The sequence below is a fragment of the Solanum stenotomum genome, chromosome 1, assembly GCF_019186545.1.
Source record: "Solanum stenotomum isolate F172 chromosome 1, ASM1918654v1, whole genome shotgun sequence".
NCBI lineage: Eukaryota > Viridiplantae > Streptophyta > Magnoliopsida > Solanales > Solanaceae > Solanum > Solanum stenotomum.
Genome location: NC_064282.1, coordinates 84,247,691 through 84,271,781, shown reverse-complemented (window position 1 = coordinate 84,271,781; position 24,091 = coordinate 84,247,691). Strand labels below are relative to the sequence as shown.

At 32.1% G+C, this 24,091-nt stretch overlaps 1 long non-coding RNA gene across 2 annotated transcripts; it reads left to right on the top strand.

Annotated features, from left to right (window-relative positions):
• Positions 1-595: 595 nt before the first annotated feature.
• Positions 596-23,775, top strand: LOC125877560 (uncharacterized). Of its 2 annotated transcripts, XR_007447622.1 has the most exons (4): positions 596-2,023; positions 8,402-8,478; positions 11,979-12,067; positions 23,697-23,775. It is a non-coding gene; the product is annotated as an uncharacterized LOC125877560 (long non-coding RNA). The 2 variants fall into 2 exon arrangements; XR_007447621.1 differs by lacking the exon at positions 23,697-23,775 and having other exon boundaries at positions 11,979-12,733.
• Positions 23,776-24,091: the final 316 nt, after the last annotated feature.

The window sequence follows — 24,091 nt, the reverse complement described above, 5'->3', positions numbered from 1 at the left end:
AAGAGGAGTGTCCCCTTTTTCTGAAAGTGATCCACTTGACAAAATATAAATGGGCCTCATACAACTCTTGTCTGCCACGTCATACTTGTGCCTCATGGATGATAAATTTTTTCTATCTCCCTACCCTAATTTCATCTCCCTGTGTCTCCCGTTCTTCTCACTGCTCCGACCACCGGAAAACGGCCACCAAACGCCGGCCTCTCTCCTGGCGCCGCCACTACCTCCATCTGGCCGGCGAATCGGACAGCAACCAGAAACCTCACCCAGCAGACGTCGGCGAGCCACTGTGTCTCTCTGTCACTTCTCTCCGGTGGAAGATCCAAGCATGGAACTTCATTCGAAGACAAAACTTAAAATGAGAAATCCAGAACGATTAACCGGTGACTTCTTTCCTAATACTCTGATTACTTTTGTGAATTTTTATTATTTTCATTTTTAAAGCTTTATTAGAGGTTGTAATCCATGTCTATCATTATTGTTTGAGCCACTTTTGAATAGGCTGGGTATAATCTATTAATACTTTATGATTAACAAATTGATAAAACTGATTTTAATTTTTAGTTTTGTTTACTGTTGACGCATCGGAGTTGTTCCTTAAAATATTGTTTTGTAATGAGAATCAATAATCATTTTACTCTGTTATGTGATTTGCTTATCAACTTTCATCATATCTACAATTTCTCAATTTTTTTCAAATTAACTAATACAGTAAACTCGATCAATGGTATTTCCTCTTCCTTCAAATTTGATTCGCAACAGTCATATGTATAAATGGGGAAACTAGAGATGTCTGATTGATATTGCTTATTCGAATTGTTATTTCATCTTAGTCAATCAAGACATGGTTAGTAGCATAGGTTACTTGATTTGACGAAAGGATTATGGAAATTTGCATATATCTTTATGTTTCTCTTTTTATGCTCTCACGAATATGCTGCTGATCGAGAAGAATATTTTCTTTCCATATCTTTACATTGGCTGATCAGCCCTCTTTACTATATAATAAGGACTTCGATCTCATTCTTTTCTCATGCTTGTGATCACTAAAAACAGCTCTTGAACTCTCTTTCTCTCTAAAGGAAAAAAGACAGCCCATGGAGCTCTCTCTTCACGAATAACTAGCAGTCCTACTCTTTCATCAAAATATTATTTAAGATTTCATCTTTTTCTTTTCAATGACTGATCACTGGTGAAAGACTCTGGAATTCTCTTCTCCATTACAATATAACTAGAACCTCTTAATCGGAGGACACTTCTCTTCTTGAATACTGATAAACCGAATCGTCTTTTCTATGTTCTCTTGTTCTTTGTTGATAGTTGTATACCAATTTTGGCTATTGATGCTCGGATTGCTTGTTGTTGTTTCTGGATTGTTACTTCCTTACAGGTTAGTTTCTATCGAAGTACTCTTCATGCTTAATGTGGTAGTTGTATTTTTCATTCTCTTGTCGCATCAAATATTTGTTTTGGAAAACTCGAATGTTTTAAGCATTTCGGGAGAAGCAAACAAGCATGTCCTTTTATTTTTAATGCACTTTGATAAGTTTTCGGAAACTTAGTGCATTAGAAAACATGTTTATACGATTTACTCATAATTTAACTTCAAAGCTTGTTGCTCTTTTTCTTGTTTGTTTGAAATCATGATTATCATAATATACAACTTAATTGCAGCAAAATACCTTTGTGGTTCACTTCCCAGTCTACTAACCAAATAATTGTATACTGTGGTAGCTAAGAGTATTTCTTAATGTTCCAGAAAATATGTTATGCTCTATTTTCCAAGATTGGTGTGAAATTTGTACTTCACATTTTGTGGTGCTTAACAAGGCCGTTATGGAAGTGGGCTTATTAGTGCTTCCGTCTCTATGCTATTGTGTGTGCGTGTGCATTTCTTTTGTGTGAACAGGGCATTAGTTCGATATCGGGGGCATTGAAGAGTTGTCTGGGACTTGGAAGTTTTCAAGGATCGTCTAGTCAAAGCCTACTCGTCTCGAATTCATTGTCTTTTCCATTTCACTAGTAGGTTTGTAATAACTTATGAAGTAGATTTCTTGTAATATTAAGAATAAGGGCTTCTATCATTTGGGTTGGGGAAACATTATGTGCTACATGTTTCTCTTTTCAATGTTTTATGTCACAATTTTTATGTTCAATTGTTAAAGTTGTTTTCATTTTTGTTATCAAAGCCATTGTCCAACTCTTGTTTAAGTACTTGAATTGGACATGTTGCTTTTGATTTAGATATATGGTAAACGACTATTTTCTAACCTATAGTTAGTGGGAAAGTAAAAGGAATTGAGAGGTTTAATTCCAAATTTTTAACTAAGCTGATGTGGCCTTTGGAGTATTGCTTACCAAAGATTTTTCTAAATGATTAAGTGTATTTGTATGTAAATATATTTATGTGTTTGTATTTAAATCAAATCTTTCAACTATCCTTTAAATACTATTATTATTTTCTAAGATCAATCTCAAATAAAAATGTTTCAAAGGTGGAGGAGTGTGATTAATAATATCGTAATATTATCCCTATAAAGAAACAAACATTTGAAGCCTCCTTATAATCTCTTGTGGATTGGTTTATATTTTAAGTATTTTTTATGCTTACAAATCATTTTCTTTTATAATTATGATTCATCTTTGTTTGGGATAGATTTATTTACATTTCACCTTTACAATTTTCATATCTTTTGGTGTTAATTCTATGTGCTTACTTATCTATTTTCTTAACTAATTATTGCCTTGTTATGTATATTTTATTTTATTTTTAAATTAGCCTCAAATGATTATTTTATTTAATAATAAATAGTTCTTATTATTTTAATTTTTTTGTTAATTAATAATCATTTTACTATCTTTGTTAAGTTGCTTTGAATAGAATTTTGCCTATTTTATCACATAGTTTACTTTCATTAATTAATTGATGCCCCTTTGGTTGCCATTATTTTTACTTATCGCTTAAATAATAAACATGTCAATTTATTTAATTATCTAATCACCTAGTTTTGTATTAATTTAGATAATAATGGATTCATGCTTAATTTGTTTACTTGTTTTAAGTTTTAAAATAAAGTTTTTATATACTATTAGACTGGTTAAACCAACCGTCCGTCCAGGTGCATTTGCTACTGATTTAACCGCTTCTCATCGTTAATTCGGGTTCACCTTGGCCCTCGCCCCGGAGTTCTTATGAAGACTCTGGTGGTGCATGTGTATGATAGGCTCCCCCATAAGCGTCAAAAATAATGATGTTGTCATGATAAGTGTGGAAAATCGATATTGTACTCGATGATTGAAGAACCTATCGACTTGCATTAACTTTCTGTGGCTAGTAGGGGGAACTTTAATGTAATTGTGTAGTCATTCTTAGCTTAATAAATTAATAGTCTTTTTGCTTATCACATATACCCACATAATTTATAAGATTCGGTTGGGATCTACTTTTATGGACCTTGAAAGGTGCCTAACACCTTACTTTTGAGATAATTTGAAGACTTACCTGATCTTTGATTGTGTATAACCCTTTTTAATTAATTTATTTGTTCAGTATAGAATGGTGTCCTAACACACATTTAATTTGTTAGGTGGTGACTCTTCTCTATTTAACGCCTAAAAGAGTTGTCATGTCGTTGCAAAATTCATTTTGTGAAAAATGGGTGCGACAATATAAATTGGTTAGGCAAGAAATGATTGATCATGTCGATTAGTGAGCATTTGGAAGGACTTTTGCATGATTTGAGTTGTGGAATTTAAAAGACCTAATGAAGTGTTTCACTTGAAGTTTTTGGTTTAGAGCATGAGGTAAAATGTTGTGAATTTTTGGACAAAGGATAGCATTGGTAAACGAGTTAGCGAATGGAACAATAATCGTGTATATTGAAGAGTTCAAAATATTTAGAATTGTGTCAAGGTACAATTTAAGAAATGTAAAGAAATGAGACATCACGTATAAATCCTTGGTTCGACACATACTTATAAAGGGTTTATCAACGACTCTTCTGAAGAGTTGATTTTGGTTTGGTGACAAACAGTGATGTATGGAGGATTCTGTGTTTTTATATTGGGTTGGATTGTTCAAATTATGATAGGTGACTTATGGGTGCACTACAGAAAAGACTTAAGTCTACATGGTTATTGAGAATTTTGAGTTGGATTGATGTCAAAAATACAAGTGAAACATCTGATAATCAAAATCACCACATTTGAATTCTTAGCCAACTGAACAAAATGTAGTCAACTTGGAAATGAACGTATAAAGATGAGAGACACGATAAAAATAAACAAGAAAAAAGGAAGCAAAAACTCAACAAGATATCAAAAGGGTGAAATAAACACATGAATAAGAAGAAACAGACAAATAGATCTGCAACAACAAAATACCCCAAAAGGTCAAGAAAAAGGTCAAAAGATTGGGAACTATATGACGACATAATGGGAGGAACTCCACAAAGAAGAAGAGCATGAGCATCTTGGTATCTTCATTGTCTCTTCAGTTGGAAAATAAAAAGTCAGAAAGCAGTAAAAGGATACAAAGAGGACAAGAGAGAAAAATATCACTTATAGGGAGTTGCAAGCTTAAATACCAGACAAGGCACCTCTAATGAAACCACCAAAGTAACCACTACATCCACTAGGTTATATCCCTACAAAAAAAGGTCAGCAAACAAATCGAGAAAGAAATGGTAGCTGAAATCAATGGAGACGCACATTTGTGAACTTAGAAAGATGGTAAGGATGACAGTCCAAATGAAGGTGTTGATAACTCACATCAGAAGGAAAAGGAAAGTGGAGTTGAAGAGTGCTCCATGCGACGCCATTGTGGAGAAAATGAAGGAGCTCAATTAGGAAACGCTAATTCTTAGGGTCTGATAATAAAGGTAGGCATGTTCATTTATGGACCGGGTCAATTTCTTTTCTGTTTGTTTGTTTTGGGTAGGACGATCTCTTTTGTACAGACTTTTGAAATTGAATAAAAGGAGCACTTAGCTTCACTCTTCGTTTAAGAAAAAAAAGGGAAAAATATATACCTATCGACATTCAAGAATACAAGTGAAATATTCGATAATCAAAATCGCTATATCTGGATTCTTAGCGAATTGAACAAAATGCAGTCAACCTAGAAATAAACATATAAAGATGAGAGACAAGATAGGCATAAACAAGAAAAAAGAAAGCAAAAACTTAACAAGATATCAAAATCAAAGTTTTCAAATTCAAGATAAAATGAGGAGGATATGGATCACAAACTTAGTTCGCCGTAAAAAGGATGTCAAAATTTTCAAATCCAAGCTCAGTAGAATGGCGGACAAAGCGAAACTCGAAAGTTCTACACTTGTCTATTTTAATTTAAGAGGACATTTACTTTCCTCTTAGCTTTTTCCATTTTTCTATTTATATTTATTGGAAGACTTTATTTATCATAATAAAATAATTAGTGGATCGGGAGTCCACTGACCTTGTATTTATAAAATAAAATATTAATTACTTTCACTTGTTATATGTCTTTTTCATTCCTTCCATTTTTATTCAACACCATTTTATTTCATAGGTTAAGAACAAAATGCTTCTATTTGAAAATAAATAACAATACTTAAGGAAAACTATGCATCAAATTTATCTAACAACAATCATTCCTTTAAAGGTTCTTACTATTATCAAGATCAAATCAATCTAAAATGATATAATAGGAAAAAAGGAAAAAAGGAAATAAAACACAAAAAGTTATACTTGGTATTTTATAAATAAAAGATCAGTGGGGGACCACTAACTATTTCATTATGCTAAATAAAGTCTTGCAATAAATAATAAATAGAAAAACGAAAAAAGCAAAGAGTAAAGTAAAAATGTCTTCTCAAATTAAAATAGGAAAGTGTAGAACTTTCGAGCTTCACTTTGTCTGTCGTTCTTCTGAGCTTGAATTTAGCAATTTTAATATCCTTTTTATGGCCAACTAAGTTTGTGATCTATGTCCTCCTCTTTATTGAACTTGAAAGCTTTGATTTTGATTTCTTATTGAGTTTTTGCTTTCTTTTTTCTTATTTATACCTATCTTGTCTCTCGTCTGTATATGTCTTTCTAGGTTGACTTCATTTTGTTAAGTTGGCTAAGAATTCATATATAGCAATCTTGATTATCGGATATTTCACTTGTATTCTTGACTGCCAGCAGTTATATATTACCCCCCCTCCCTTTTTTCTTAAACTAATAGCGAAGCTAAGTGTTCCTTTTATTGAATTTCAAAAGTCTGTGCAAAAGATGTCGTCCGACCCAAAACGAAAAAAATAGAAAAGAAATCAGCTCAGTTCATAAATGAACCTGCCCACCTTTATTATCATACCCTAAGCATTAGGGTTTCTTAATTGAGCTCCTTCATTTTCTCCACAATGTCGCCGCAGGTCTCTTCAACTCCACTTTCCTTTTCCTTCTGATGTAGGTTATCAACACCTTCATTTGGACCGTCATCCTTACCATTTTTCTCAGCTCATAGAGGTGCGTCTCCATTAGTTTCAGCCACCATTCCCTTCCCGATTTGTTTGCTGACCTTTTTTATGTAGGAATTCAATGTGGTGGATGTAGTGGTTACTTTGGTGGTGTTGATAGAGGTGCCTTGTGTGGTATTTGAGATTGCAACTCCCTGTAAGTGACATTTTTCTCTCATGTCCTCTTTGTATCCTTTTACCGCTTTCTAACTTGTTTTCTAGCTGAAGAGACAATGGATATACCAAGATGAGAATGCTCTTCTTCTTTGTGCAGTTCCTCCTCATTTGCCATCCTACAATACTTAGACTTGTCAAAATGGGATTGACCTGTTAAGTCGGCCCAATCCAACTCTTGAATTAAGTAGGGTTGGGCCTAATTTTTTTGGCCCATTTAGGAACGAGGCTTTTTGGCCCAGTCTCATTTGGCCCGCTAGCCTCGTGGGCCCAACCCGCAAGGCTTAGAGGCCAGCCCATCTTTTGACCTTTTTCTTAACCTTTTGGGGTATTTTGTTGTTGCAATGCTATTTGTTTGTTTCTTCTGTTTCATGTGTTTATTGCACCCTTTTGATTCTAGATCTCAATTTTCAATTTTTTCTTTAGGATGCTTTAGAGTTGGATTTGTTGAAAATAGTTGGGATCTAGAGAGTTTCGTCTAGAGGTTCCATTTGAGATTTCCTATTCTGGACTTGATCTAGCCCCATTCTTTTTTTTCTTGATTTTGCTTCACAATTAATTTCTCTATTCACATTTTCCTTGCAACTCTTAACCTTTTTTGGGGTATTTTGTTGTAGAAGTTCTATTTGTTTGTTTCTTCTAATTCATGTGTTTATTTCTCCTTGTTGATTCCCGATCTCATTTTTCAAGCTTTTCTTTAGGATGCTTTAGAGTTGGATTTGTTAAAAATATTAGGGATCTGAAGAGTTTCATTTAGAGGTTCTATTTGAGATTTCATATTCAAAGCTAATCTAGCATCCTTCTATTTTTTCTTGATTCCGGTTAGCAATTAAGTCATCTATTCACATTTTTCCGTGCCAGCTATGATTCATTTTCGAAGTTGTACTCTCTGTGATGCCTGGTAAGTGAGCTTTTCTTTTCATTTTATTTTTTTCTTATCTGTAACTATGTGACCCACAATGAGAATGATCTTTTCCTTTCTTTTAATTTTGCACTTAAAATGATCGATCTTTGTACAATAGAAGTAGCATCCTAAGGTGAAATTATCATACATTGCACATCAACCAATCCAAACAGTGTAAAATTGAAATTAGGGCTTAGATTTGATATGCATGTTGCATTGCTTAATTCGTTCTTGTAGTTGCTTCTTATTTGTCTTTGCTTGTTATTATGTAATATATGTCGTAGTAGTGTCTGCATTTTGATTTTTGAGTTCTTGTATGGTTGCATTTTTATGTAGTTAGGTGCATCATTTGTATGATTCATATCTATTGAACCTGTTCAATTAAGAGGTTTTTGACTAATCCAATTCAAGAAAGATTACGCCAAATTTGGTTATGTTATTCTATATGTATCCAAGTTTTTGTTGTTGTTTTTTTGTCTTCCATGAATGTATACTTGTAATCAATGAAAATAGATTGGTTAAAAGTTTTGTTTATCATGTTCTCCTCCCATCATGGGATTTGCTCATCATAAGTATTGAACTCCTTCCACTTTTCAACCCAATTTTTCATTTCTAGACCTTTTGGGGTATTTTGTTGTTGCAGTTCTATTTGTTTGTTTCTCTTGATTCATGTGTTTCTTACAACCTTTTGATTGCCGATCTCATTCTCAAGCTTTTCTTTAGGACGTTTTAGAGTTGGATATGTTCAAAATATTTGGAATCTGGAGAGTTTCGTCTAGAGGTTCCATTTGAGATTTTCTATTCTGAAGCTGATCTAGTTTCATTCTGTTTTTTCTTCATTCAGGTTAGCAATTAATTCCTCTACTCACATTTTCACGTAGCTGCTATGATTCGTTGATGTTGTTCTCTATGTGATGCCTGGTAAGTGAGCTTTTCTCTTATTTTATCCTTTTAGTCTGAAATTGTGTGATCCAAAATGAGAATGATGTTTTCCTTTCTTTTAATTTTTCACTTAAAAATATTGATCTTTGTACAATAGAAGGAGCATCCTAAGGTGAAAATATCGTGCATTGCACATCAACCAATTTTGCATGTTGCATTGCTTATTTGGTTTTTGCAACTGCTTCTTATTTCTCTTTGCTTGTTATTATGTATTGTCTGTTGTATTGGTGTTTGCATTTTTATTCTTGAGTTCTTGTATGGTTGTGATTTTATGTAGTTGGGTGCATCATTTGTATGATATATATCTATTGAATCAGCTCAAATAAGAGGTTTTTGGCTAAGCCAATTCAAGAAAGATTACGTCATTTGTTCTATTCTATATGAATACAAATTTGTGTTGTTGTTTTATGTCTTCCATGAATGTTTACTTGCAATAAAGAAACTAGATTAGTTAAAAGTTTTGTTAATCATATTATCCTCCCATCATGGGATTTGTGCATAATAATGATTGAACTCCTTCCATTTTCACCCCAACTTTTCATATCTTGACCTTTGGGGGTATTTTGTTGTTGCACTTCTATTTGTTTGTTTCTTCTGATTCATGTTTTTATTGCACTCTTTTGATTCTCGATCTCATTTTCAAGCTTTTCTTTAGGATGCTTTAGAGTTGGATGTGCTGAAAATATTTGGGATCTAGAGAGTTTCGTCTAGACGTTCCATTTGAGATTTCCTATTTTGTAGCTGATTTAGCCTCCTATTTTTTTATTCTGGTTAGCAATTAATTCCTTTATTCACATTTTTCCATCTCTTTAGTTCTAATTCGTTTCCTATGTTTTTCTCTCTGTGATGCCTTGTAAGTGAGCTTCTCTTCTTTTTATTTTTTAAATAGTGTGACCCACAATGAGAAAAATATTTTCCTTTCTTTTAATTTTGCACTTAAAAAGATCGATCCTTGGACAATAGAAATAACATCCTAAGGTGAAAATACCATACATTGCACATCCACCAATCCTAATAGTGTAAAATTGAAATTAGGGCTTGGATTTTATCTGCATAATGCATTACTTATTTGGTTCTTGTAGTTGCTTCTTATTTCTCTTTGCTTGTTATTATGTATTGTCTGTTGTATTAGTGTCTTTATTTTGGTTCTTGAGTTCTTGTATGGTTGTAATTTTATGTAGTTGGATGCATCATTTGTATGATTCATATCTATTGAACCAGTTCAATTAAGAGGTTTTTGACTAAGCCAATCCAAGAAAGATTACATCAAATTTGTTTATGTACTATTCTTTGTTTATCCAAAATTGTGCTGTTGTTTTTTGTCTTCCATGAATGTCTACGTGCAATCAAAGAAACTAGATTAGTTAAAAGTTTTGTTTATCATATTCTCCTCTCATTAGGGGATTTGTTCATGATAAGTATTGAACTCCCTCTATTTTTCACCCCAACTTTTCATCTCTTGCATGATTTGATAATTAAGTAAAGTCTGCGTATTTACTTCTCCTTCATCGGGTGTTGTATTTTCGAGATGATTAGCATGTCGGATGTCTTTCTTTATAATATGAGTTATTCTAATATTTCTGTAACTCATCCTCATCCATATCTCTTCTGCCACTTCAATTATCAGCCATGAGACCTTCCAAGTTTCAAGAATGGAATTTCTTAATTGTAAGGAGTCAATGTCAATTATCACCTGTTGATATTAGTTCTCCTCTATATATCTTATTGCCTTAGTATAGTCATAACTTCTGTCTGAGTGTTGTGTATTGTAAAATGCTCATTTCGTTTGTCTTATTAGTAAATAGATTGTCATTCATATCCCTCATACAAAATTTCGATGATCTTAGAATTTTCTCTAGATGTACAATTTGTATTGTCATATTTAGTGGCCTCCAACACACTTGAATCACCTTGGAGTTTTGGGAATAAGTCTGAAGAGATTGCATCAAGGTACTCTATTTGTAGGAAGTATGTTTAAGAGTTTCTCTTTCCACCTTCATAAACATGATGATAGTATTCATGATTTGGTATATTAGTTTCACTTTAGAGTAAATGATATTAGCTAACCTAATTTTGTCATGTCTATCTTTGTTTCTGTATGTGTATTAGGAGAAGAAAACAACAAACTTAAATGTTATAACTTGGATCTCTTATTTGTTTATAATCATTTGGTGATTGAAAATTGTTGGCTTAAATTATCCAAATTCTATAATTCAATCACCCTCAATTACCTTTTCAAGGTAACACCCAGCCATATCAGAATGCCAACAGTAGTAACAAATAAAATTAATCAACCTACACCACAACTAACCATACATTCAACCATCCAGACTCCATATCCGAATACCTATGCATGCAACCTCCCAACAATCTATATGATATTATCAATTGGAAGCATTTCTAACTACTTAGTTATGGAAACCTAGCCTATCTAGGCGTAAAACATCTATTGAAGAATTTTGAAGGCATCCCTTTGCTCCTTGGGGCAAATCCTAACGAGCGTGGACCGGAAGTCGTTGGGTCTTTCCCTTCCTTATGTGGAAATTCCTATCCTCAATTTCCCTCAAACTTAAAGTGGTTGAGGAGAATTTTGGAGTAACCTTCGCCTGTTTTGTGCCAGAAAAGTAGGAAGAAAAATAAAAAACATTATTTTATCTAGGGTATGATTTTATCAACCCAGCTATAGCGGCCCTACAGGAGCTATAGTGGCACTACATAGCGGGAGATGTCTAGATATGGTGGACAGATGCCAGCCTGGATACTTTCAAATTTAATAATTCTGTCGTGTGCTCCAAAATTTAATTTGGCACCCGAATAAGAAAACTTTGAGACTCCACCTGTGATGCATTTAAATAACGTCAACTTGGGTCGTTGCAACATACCAAGTACTAGATTATTTCTTCTTTATTTCCTTTTATATGGTTCTATTATTTTAGATTTATTTGATCTTGATAACAATAAGAACCTTTAGGGGAATGATTGTTGTTAGATAAATTTGATATGTTGATTTTCTTAAGTATCATTATTTATTTCCAATAGAAGGGTTTTGTTCCTAACCTATTAAATAAAATGGTGTTGAATAAGAACTAGAAGAATGAAAATGACATATAACAAGTGAAGATAATTAATATTTTATTTTATAAATACAAAGTCAGTGGGATCCCGACCCACTAACTATTTTATTATGATAAATAATGTCTTGCAATAAGTAAAAAATAGAAAAAGCAAAGAGTATAATACATTTCTTCTCAAATTAAAATAGAAAAGCGTAGAACTTTCGAGCTTCGCTTTGTCAGCCGTTCTTCTGAGCTTCAATTTGGCAATTCTGACATCTTTTTTAGGACCAACTAAGTTTGTGATCCATGTCCTCTTTGTGTCTTGAATTTGAAAGCTTTGATTTTGATATCTTATTGAATTATTTTGTTCTTTTTTCTAGTTTATGCCTATCTTGTCTCTCATCGTTATACGTCCATTTCCAGGTTGACTGCATTTTGTTCAGTTAGCTCAAAATTCAGATATGGCAATCTTGATTTTCAAATGTTTCACTTGTATTCTTGACTGCCAACAGGTATATATTTCCCCCCTTTTTCTTGCCTTTTTGAGATACTTTTTTGTTGCAATTTTATTATTCTATTTCTTCTGATTCATGTGTTTATTGTACCCTTTGAATTGTCGATCTCATTTTAAAAACTTGTCTTTAGGATTCTTTAGAGGTATATTGGTTGAAAGTATTTGGATATGGAGAGTTTTGTATAGAGGTTCCATTTGAGATTTTTTATTTTGAAGTCGATCTGGCCTCCTAATATTTTTCTTGATGTTGATTAGCAGATAATTCCTCTATTTACATTTTTTCGTGCCTTTAGCTATGATTCGTCCCCATGTTGTTCTCTTCGTGATGCTTGATAAGTGAGCTTTTCTCATCTTTTCATTTTTTTTCTTAAACTGTGTGACCTACAATAAGAATAATGTTTTCCTTTCTTTTAATTCTGCACTTAAAAATATCGATTTTTGTACGCTAGAAGTAGTATCCTAAGCTTAAAATACCACATATTGCACATCAACCAATCCTAGAAGTGTAAAATTGAAATTGGGCTTGGATTTGATCTGCATATTGTGTTGCTTATTTGATTCTTGTAGTTGCTTGTGTATTGTCTATTCTATATGTGTTTGCATTTTGATTCTTCAGTTCTTGTATGTTTGTAGTTTGGTGCATCATTTGTATGATTCATATATATTGAAGCAGTTCAATTAAGACGTTTTAGACTAAGCCAATTCAAGAAAGATTACACCAAATTTGTTTATGTACTATTTTATATATATATCCAAATTTGTGTTGTTATTTTTTGTCCTCCATGAATGTCTACTTGCAATCAAAGAAACTAGATTAGTTAAAAGTTTTGTTTATCATGTTCTTCTCCCATCAGGGGATTTGTTCATGATAAGTAGTGAACTCTATCCATTTTTCACCCCAACTTTTCATATCTTGTATGATCTAATTCTTAAGTAAGAAAAATGTAGCTTATCATTATTAATTTGTCTCCTTCCCTATACTCTTAGATCTATGAAAGATTATGTATTTGCTCCTCCTTCATCTAGTATTGTATTCGGAGATGATTAGCCTATCAGTTGCCTTCCTTTATAATATGAGTTATTTTGATATTTTTGTTACACATCCTCGTTCATATCTTATCCACCACTTCAATTATTGGTCATGAGACCTCCCACCTCCCAAATTTTCAGAATAAAATTCCTTAACAGCAAGGAGCCAATCTCAATTATTACATGTCGATATTAGTTCTCCTCTATATATATCATTGCCTTAGTATAGTCATAATTTTTGTGAGACTGTTGTGCATTGTAATATACTCATTTCTTTTGCTTTATTAGCAAATATATTACCATTCATATCCCTCATTCAAAATTCCCATGATCCGCTGTCACAATTTTCTCTAAATGTACCATATGTATTGCATTTCACCTATTCATTATCTAGTGGCCTCCAACACATTTGAATCACCTTTCATTTTGGGGTATAAGTTTGAAGAGATTTCATTTAGGTATTTCATTTGTAGGAAGCATGTTCAAGATTTTCTCTTTCCTTCATAAACATGATGATAGTATGCATGATTTGGTATATTAATTTTACTTTAGAGCAAATGATATTAGCTAATCAAGTTTTTTCATGTCTATCTTTGTTTCTGTGTGCGTGTTAGGAGAATAAAACGACAAACTTAAATGTTATAACTTGGATCTCTTCTTTGTTATTAAATCATTCGGTGATTGAAATGTGTTGGCTTAGCTAATCGAAATTCTCTCAATAAATAGTCAGTTTTAAAAGAATTGCAAAATAATTTGACAAGTAATATTGATTTAAGTTATCCATGATTATAAGAATCAAATGAATGTCGAACATAAAAAAGAAAGAAAAATAGCTTAGAGTTATCCACACACTATCTTTCTTTCATTGTGTTTTTTTTATTTGAAAAACATATATTTTGTTCTAGTCGAAAGTCTTATATCTCCACCTGTCTCCAAATATATAGGCTGCCTGATTGTTCGATTGTGTACCATGTTAATTAATAGCTTAAGAACACGAAATTTATTTTAAAGATATAAAATTATCATCATATACCATAAGAAAAACTAGGCATAAAATTAATCTAACTGACAAACAATCATTTCCATCAAAATGTATTTATTATTATAAATATTAAATGAATCTAAATTAATAGCACAAAAAAAAGATGAAGACAATACTTTATATGAAGAGAATACAAATGTCACGATTCGAGTCGACACCCTGGACGTGGCCGGCACTCGAAGACCATTGTTGGTCCCCAAGCGAACCATCATCCTGGCTGACTACAAGCGGAAGCTAACTCAAGCATGGAAAAGCTTAAAACTGAAAAAAAAAAAATCAATAAACTCAACTTTTCAAAACTTTAACTCAAATGAATAACTTAGAAGAAAAATAATATATTCAACTCGCCATAAAATATGCACTTAAGTCTTTAAAACATTTAATAAAATAAATGAATAATACAGACTTCTCAACTATACTAACTATCTATGAAGCCTCTAACTGATAACAATGGAGGTCGGGACAAGACCCACAACATCCTGACTGAACTGAAAAGTAAATGAAATCCTCTGGAAGCAAGAAGGCTCACTATAGCTAACTCGAACTCTCGGATGTATCAACGAAGCTCCTGTTGATGATCCTGAATACATGTGTCTGCATCATGAGAAGATGCAAGCCAAATGGCTCAATACGTGGAATGTATGAGCATGTAAGAGGAATTCTAAAGCATAACATAAGCTTGAAACTTGATAAAAAGGAAACATACTTACCTCTTTTCAATCTTGCTCAACTCAAGGAATACTCAAAACTATTCAAACTTACTCAACTCAGAAGTACTCAAGGATAAGATACTCAACTTCAAAGATATGATACTCGACTTGAAATACTCAACTCTGGATACTCAACTCATAAATACTTAATTGAACTCATTTCATTATAAAGCAGTTTAAAACAAGTGCAATATAAAGAAAAAGGAAAACTATTTAAAACATGATGTTAACTCATAATCATAATATCATAAAAGACATACCATGCTCCCTCTCAAAGTCTACTTGTGCAATGCATGAATGAAGTCCCATATCCCCATTCATACTAAGCAGAACCCCTTGAGGAACCATGCCAATACTATTGTTGGAGTTTCTCTAACCGACAACCATCACATAAGAGCTATTGTGATGATACAATGATCTTCCGCACGCTGCCAACGCATCTTATACCCGGCCAAAGGTATAGGACCTGAACTACTAAGTGGATCCACTAGTATATGCAAAAAGGATTCATCTAAAAAGTATGACCCTTTTTTACCCATGATGGCTACATGGTTTAAGGGAGCTGATAGTTGTATGAACTCTCTCCCATCGTTGCTCAATACTACTCCAAAAAATATTACATTATATTAGCTCTTTATGTTTAAAAACATACTTCTTCGGTGATTTGAGATTAGTGCTCAAAAACTTAGCTCAGAGGCTATCTTGGAAATTAAAGTTTCCCCTTTTGCTTCATTTAGAAAGCAATTACTCTTTTCTGAAAACTTGCCCGAAGGCTCTTTGGAAATCTCAGTTTTCGTTCTTATTTAAATGTGAAAATATTTTAAATCTCTTTGGGAATACTTAGTTCACATATAATTTTTGAAGAAAAGAACTTCAACTTTACCCTTTACTGAACTCAAAACTTAAGTCTTAAAACAAAGTTAAAACGTTTGTAAAAGACTTCTTAAAATATGGTGCATGCCGAATTATGGAGATGAACGACTGATGCAAGGTTTTCAATAACCATAGATAGAACTCAAATACTTGGAACTCAAGAAATTCAATGATACTACTCATTTCAAGAATGCTCAACTCAGAGTTCATGCAGAATTATGAGCATGAACTACTCAACTCAAAGACTCAAAAATACTTCTCATCTCAAGACTGTTCAACTTATAATATTCATGCGGAATTATGAGCATGAAATATTCAACTCAAGGACTCAAAGATACTTCTCAAAAGGGATAAGGAACTCAACACTTAAAAGCTTAGAACTTGAAGATACCACTTTTCTGAAAGATGCTCAACTTACGAAGTTCATGCGAAATTATGGGAATGAAACAACTCGACTCGATGGTCTACATAACAATATGAAACTCATGTATACGACTCTTCTTATTCTCTGACTTACTTCCTCAAAACTTAACTTAAATCGATTATGGATCTCCAAGGATTCACAATTGAACTCAAAACTTTCTTGAACTTTACTCTTAACTCTCTCTTGAATGTAAATTATGAATTCAAGAGTTATGGTTTATGCTATGAAAGATCTCATGATGAAAAAATAGACTCATGAATACATTCTCCTCACTCTCATGCTCACTAACTCAAGTCTTGAAACAAGTTACTAGAAGTTGTAGAAGACTCCACAAAATGACTCAAAGGTACTTTCTTAGAATGTTCGAAAGAATTCAAAAAACTTGACTCTCAACTCTACCTTGAATGTGATTTATGAATTCAAGGTTGTGATTTGTGATAGGAAAGGTCTCATGATGTTTAGGATTGATTTCAGATAGCTAAACATGAGAAAAGATAAAAAATTAACTGCTTGGAAGCTAGTCCGCGACGCGGAGACGCATTAAAATAATTGGTCGCGAAATAACTTTTGAGGCAGAGAGGTCCGTGACCTCTCCGCGACGCAAAGACAACTTTATGAAATGGGGAGGCAGGTCTGTGACGCGAAGCCAAGTGCCAGATTTTCCCGACTTTTCTCTTCTTCGTTTTCTAACCCCAAATCGCCTAAATTCGATTCTTTTGCTCAACTTTTCTTTAGATTCAGATAACCATCACATGTACACAAGAATCTAACTCACAACTACTCTATAAATCAAAACAATAATCTCAAGAACTCCTAAATCTCAGCCCTATTCAAGAATGAAAGCAAATTCAAGAACACATATCAATAACATCAGATTTTCAACTTTCTAGAACGAACTTAACACTAAAATTTACATGATTGGCATGTGGGTGAACAAACCCAACACTATGGAAGTTTACATACCTGAAAGAACCATCATCTTGCAGCACTTGAACGAAAATCTTGAAAGATGAACCCTAGCCTTAGCGTTTCTTGATTTTTCTTGAGCGTAGAATCTTTGGAGTGGATGAGGGGGTTTAGATTTAAGAAAACTGATTTTTTACACGTTTAGGGCAATTTAGATGACCTCCTAAGGGTTTTTAAGACTAAAATACCCTTAAAGGAATAATTAAAACGAGCTGGGAGTCGGAATAATTTTCCACCAGGCAATGAGGTCCGTATTGGCTCCGTAACGCGGAGCCATCGCGGAGCTGCTGCCAGATTTGTGCGACATTAGTAAATCCATCGTAACTTTTTACTAAGAGCTCGGAATTGAGCAAACTCGGTGGCGTTGGAAAGAGGACCCGAAGGGCTTTAATTTTCTATCTTGTAGCTCACCTAACTCATCTTGTACTAGGAGTTATGGTCGTTTGAAGTTGACCCAAAACTTAAGAAAAACTTAGGAATGACTTGAATGAACTCTCTTTCCTTCTTGGAACTCAAGGTGCTACATCTAGTTACCTTAATACTGAAAAAAAAATTCCTTGCAAAAATCTCACTCACTACGAAGAACGGTTCGAGTCTTAGCTCATAAATTTTCTGGGGTGTTACAACAAAAAAGAAAAAAGTAAATATTTTTACTAAGAAAATTGAGGGGTTATTCACTAAAAGATATAAGATTGATGATTCTAATCTCATAATCTTTGAGCTCACCTTCAATTTTCTTTTCCAAAATGACTTATTTTCATAAGTACAAGAAGAAAATATTTATTTACTTGGTGATCGGTATTCTTATTGGGACTCAATTAGACTCGGATAACAAAAAATTCTCAAATTGAGGGTAAACCTCTTTCTAACCAAGGTAACTCATGCCCAAGACTTGAACTTGACACTTCTGTTTAAGGATAAAGGAAGAGTAATTTCTTCTCAACCACAATCTTTGTTGGTAGAACACAACAATTAAATCCAACATATTACCAAATATTCAAGAGAAAGTAAATGAAGTCATTATTAGTATCAACAAAAGTTATGGTGGGATGTATATGATTCATTCATCCTTAACCAGAGGTCTCAAGTTTGAGTCTTGGATATGAAAAAAATCTTGTTAGATAGTGTCCCTTGAAATTCATATTAACCGGGGATTTAATATGATATATTGAAATCTAGTGAAAATAATATTAATTACAATTTACAATTTATTTCAAGTTCTATTATTGTAACTCTTGTATCTAAAAGAATGATAATTTCTATGATAATAAGTTGTCACGTTTAATATTTCATTGAGATGTGTTGTTTTGTACCTTTCAATGTGTGTTTAAAAGAAATTTTAAAAGAAAATATGAATATGGCATCATAATATATAGAATTCACATCTTTCTAGTGATTTCTATTGAAATTTAAGCCTCCTGATTTTGATTCAAAACCATACTATTTAATAATTTAAAAACACAAGATTTTCATTTGAATCTAGAAAATCATCATCATACACCACAATGAAAACCGGGAAAAAAATAATAATCTAATTAACAAACAATAATCTCCTTAAAAAATCGTTATAAACATTAAGTGAATCTAAATTAATAGCATAAAATAAAGAAATAAAATAAAGATAACGACAATACATCATACGTAGAAAACACAAAACAAATAAAATGTAAAAGCTTACATTAAGGAGTTTGTGGAGTTATTTCCTAGAAGATAGAGAATTGATGAGCCTAATCTCATAATATTTGAGGTCGCCCTCAAATTCTTTTTTACAAATGTCTAATTTTCGTAAATACAAGAAGAAAGATCTTTTTTACTTGGTTTCGGATATTCTTATTGGGACTCAATTAGATTCAGCTAATGAAAAGTTTCAAATTGAGGGTAAACATCTTTCTAACAAAGGTAACTCATGCCCAAGACTCGAACTTGACACTTCTAGTTAAGGATAAAGGAATATTAACTTCCACTTCACCACAGTATTATTGGTAGAACTCAACAACTTATTCCAACATATTGCAAAATATGCAAGAGAGAGTGAATTAAGTTATTATTAGTACCAATAATAGTTGTGGCGGGATTTATATGATCCATCCATCCTTAACCAGAGGTCTCGAGTTTGAGCCTTGAATATGAATAAATATTGTTAGAGAGTGTTCCTCGAAATTCGAATTAGTCGGAGATTCAAAATGATATATTGAAAACCAAGTGAACACAATATTATTGGAACTCTTTTATCAAGAAGAATGATAATTTTTATGTTAATGAGATATTACATTTAATATTCCGTTGAGATGTGTAATTTTTTAACTTTCAATATGTGTTTATAAGAAAATATAATGTCATCAAAATAAATAGAATTTACTTCTTAGTAATGAATTTGTGTTACTATTTATTCCTCCATTTTGATTCAATACCATGCCATTTATAGGTTAAGAACACAAGATTTTATTTGGAGCTATAAAAATCATCATCCTATACTTCAAGGAAACTAGTAATATAATTCATCCAAATTTCATACAATCATTTCCTTCAAAAAAAATTATCATTATTAACGATAAATGAATCTAAATGAATTGGACAAAAAAAAAAAGAAGAGAAAATAACATACAGAAGGATACTTTATATGTAGAGAACGGTTAATAAGTAAAAGTTTTCATTAAGGAGATTGAGGGGTTATTCACTAAAAGATGGAGGATTCATGAGCCTAATATCAAAAACTTTGAGATCACCCTCAATTCTTTTTACAAAATATCTAAGTTTTATAAGTATAAGAAGAAAGAGTATTTTAATTTACTTGTTGTCTAATATTCTTATTGAGACTCAATTAGCTCTGGCTAATGGAAAGCCCCAAGACTTGAATCTGACACTTATGGTTAAGGATAAAGGAATACTAAGTTATACTACACCACAATCCTTGTGGGTAGAACACAACAAATAAATCCAACATATAGCCAAATATTCAAGAGAAAATAAATTAAGTTATTATTGGTACCAATAATAGTTGTGGAGAGATGTATATGACCCATCAATCCTTAACCAGAGGACTCAGGTTTGAGCCTTGGATATGAAGAAAATTTTGTGCTCAAAATATGAATTAATAAGGATACATTATGATATATTGAAAATTAAGTGAAAATAATATTAATTTCAATTTGAAATTTGTTATAAATATCATTGAAACTCTTTTATCTAGAAGAATCGTCATTTCTATAATAATGAGTTGTCACGTTTAATATTTTATTGACATGTTTTATCTATTACCTTTCAATGTGTTTAAAATAAATTTTTAAAGCACATATAAATATGACATCAAAATAAACAGAATTTAGTTCTTATTAGTGAATTTCTATTAATATTTACTCCTCCTGATTTTGATTCAATTACATCCATTTAATTACTTAAGAACACATGATTTTTATTTGGAGTTATGAAAATCATCATCTAATACCATAAGAAAAACTAATCACAAAATTAATATATTTGACAAATAATCATTTTCTTCAATCTAAATTAATAACACATTAAAAAATAAAGATAAAAATGATATTTTATATATAGAGAACACGAAAAGGATAAAAACTTAATGTTTTCGTTAAGAAAATTGAGGGGTCATTCACTAAAAGATAGAGGAATGATGAGCCTATTTAATCTCACCTTCAGATTCTTTTTGCAAAAATGTCTAATATTCTTAAGTAAAGAAGAAAAGTATTTTTTGCTTGGTGTCTGATATTCTTATTGAGACCCAATTAGGTTCGGATAATGGAAAGTTCCAAATTGAGGGGTAAGCTTCTTTCTAACAAAGGTAACTTATGCCCAAGACTCGAACCTAACACTTCTAGTTAAGGATGAAGGAACACTACCTTCTACTACACTACAATCCTTGTTGGTTGAATACAATAAAAATATCAAACATATTGTCAAATATTAAATATAAAGTAAATTAAGTAATTATTAGTATCAACCATAGTTGTGGTGGAATGTATATGAACCATCCATCCTGAATAAGTGATCTCGGGTTTGAGCCTTAGATATGAAGGAAATATTGTTAGAGAGTGTCCCTCAGAATTCGAGTTAGTCGGAGATTCAATATGATATATTGAAAATCGAGTGAACAAAATATTAATTACAATTTACACTTATTATGAATTACATTAGAACTCTTTTATCAAGAAGAATGATAATTTCTATAATAATGAGTTATCACATTTAATATTCCATTGAGATATGGTATTTTTGAACTTTCAATATGTGTTTAAAAGAAAATACAAATATGACATCAAAATAAATAGAATTTACTTCTTAGTAGTAATTTTTTGTTACTATTTACTCCTCCTGATTTTGATTCGATATCATGACATTTAATAGGTTAAAAACACAAGAATTTATTTGGAGCTATAAAAAAATCTCATCATATACCGCAAGAAAAACTAATAAAAAGATTAATCTAAATTACATACAATCATTTCCTTCCAAAAAAATTATCATTATCAACAATAAATGAATCTAAATTGTTAGGACATAAAAAAGGAAATAGCATACAAGAAGATACTTTATATGTAGAGAACATAGAACATATAAAAGCAAATATTTCCTTTAAGGAGATTGAGGGGTTACAGTGAAAGATGGAGGATTGATGAGCCTAATCTTATAATCTTTGAGATCACCCTCAAAATTTTTTTGCAAAACATCTAATTTTCACAAGTATAAAATATAAAATATCTTAATTTACTTGATATCCGATATTTTTGTTGGGAATCAATTAAATTCGGATAATGGAAGGTCACAAATTGATGGTAAATCTCTTTCCAACAAAGGTAATTCATGCCCAAGACTCGAGCCTGACACTTCTGGTTAAGGATGAATGAATACTAACTTATACTCCACCATAATCCTTGTTGGCAGAACAGAACAATAAATCCAACATATAGCCAAATATTCAAGAGAAATTAAATTAAGTTATTATTAGTACCAACAATAGTTGTGGTGAGATGTAGATGATCCATCCATCCTTAATCAGAGGTCTCGGATTTGAGCCTTGGGTATGAAGAAAATTTTGTGAAAGAGTGTCCCTTGAAATCCGAATTAATCAGAGATTCAATATGATATATTGAAAATCGAGTTGACACAATATTAATTACATCTTACAATATATTCTAAATTTTATCGATAATCTTTTATCTATAATAATGATAATTTCTATAATAATAGTGAGATATCACATTTAATATTCCATTGAGATGTTTTTTTTCAGCTTTCAATATGTGTTTGAAATAAAATATTAATGACATCAGAATAAATAAAATTTACTTCTTAGTAGTGAATTTTTATTAATATTTACTCCTCCTGATTTTGATTCAACACAATGACATTTAATAGGTTAAGAACGCAAGATTTTTATTTGGAACTACAAAAACCATCATCATCATATATCGCAAGAATAAATAATTTTAATAGATAAAAGATGATACTTTATATGTAGAGAACGCAAAATAGATTTAAAAAAAAAGTAAATGTTTTCATCAAGAAGATTAAGGGGCTATTCACTAAAAGATGGAGGATTAGTGAGCTTAATTAGTTACGATTTAAAATCTATTCTAAATTTTGTTGGATCTCTTTTTATTTTATTTTTTATCTAGAAAAATGATCATTTCAATGAGTTTTCATATTTAATATTCCATTAAAATGTGTTGTTTTACACCTTTCAATATATTTTGAAATAAATTTTAAAAGAAAATATAAATATGGCATCACAATATATAGAATTTACTTCTTACTAGTAAATTTATTATTTGAGACTTTTGAATTTAAACTCTGTTTTAAAGCTTAAATTTTCTTGAGTTAGTCTTTCTCTAAGTAGTCAGCTAGGCCAAGTGTTCGCTTGGAGATTAGCAATGGTTCTCGAGTGTCAGCCACGTAATACAAGGTGTAGGCTCGATGCGTGAAAATGTTGTTGTGAATTGTGCATTGTTATGGAATGGTCATAGCCTCATTATTTGTGTGAACATATCTATTTTCGTTGGTTTAGAGACACAATTGTGACTAGTATTATGTAAATTAAGGAAGAATAAAAAATTAAAGAGGATGTATCATTTCGAGGGATGTATCGTGCACCAGAATGAATATATATTGATTAGAGGGTCGTGTCGTGTACCATGAAGGATATAGTAATTCAAGGATCGTGTCACACGCCGTGATGGATGCATGGACTGTTAATCCCCTCTCCCCCCATGGGTCCCAGACTGAGAGTAGTTGGTGTGTATCTCTAGGTCAGACATGCAACACTATACTTAGTGTTGTATTTCATTGCATTGCATAGCTATATCATTTGTGAACTTGTGAGTGCCTTTCTATGGAACTTGATCATGTGTATTGTTGATCTATAATGGTTGAAGTATTGTTATTGAGCTACCTGCTATTTAAATTGTGAACTGTTAGGTTGAGTTGATTTTATGCAGGTTGTAGTTGTGGAAGTTCGGTTGGAGTGGTAGGAGTACTCATATTCTATATTACCTTATTTATGTTTAGGAGTTAAATTACTAAGTACCGTGTGGTTCGATACTTACTCATTGCTTCTACATTTATGTAGGTTACGAGCTAGATCTTCGTGATATTCTCTACTCTCTTCTTGTCCGAGGCTTTCTATGGAGATTTTTGAGGTAGTTATTGTAGCGACCCTAAAAATAGATAGGTGAAACTAGAGCCTAACGTATGAATTTTTAAAGTTTAAGCATAAATTGGAGTTATGAAATTGGAAGTAGTCACTTTTGGAAAAAAAGGTTCTGAATCTGGAAATTTGGTCAAGTGTGGGAAATCAGTGAATTTTGGCCAACTTTGAGCAGTCATAACTCCTAGCTCAGGATGATCCAGGAGTAGTTCCAGTTATGTTTGGAAAGCCCTTGGAACGATCTTTCCAACGCCACCGAGTTTGCTCGATTCCGAGTTCGTAGGAGCGAGTTATACCCTTTGAAAGTTGGGCAGTTG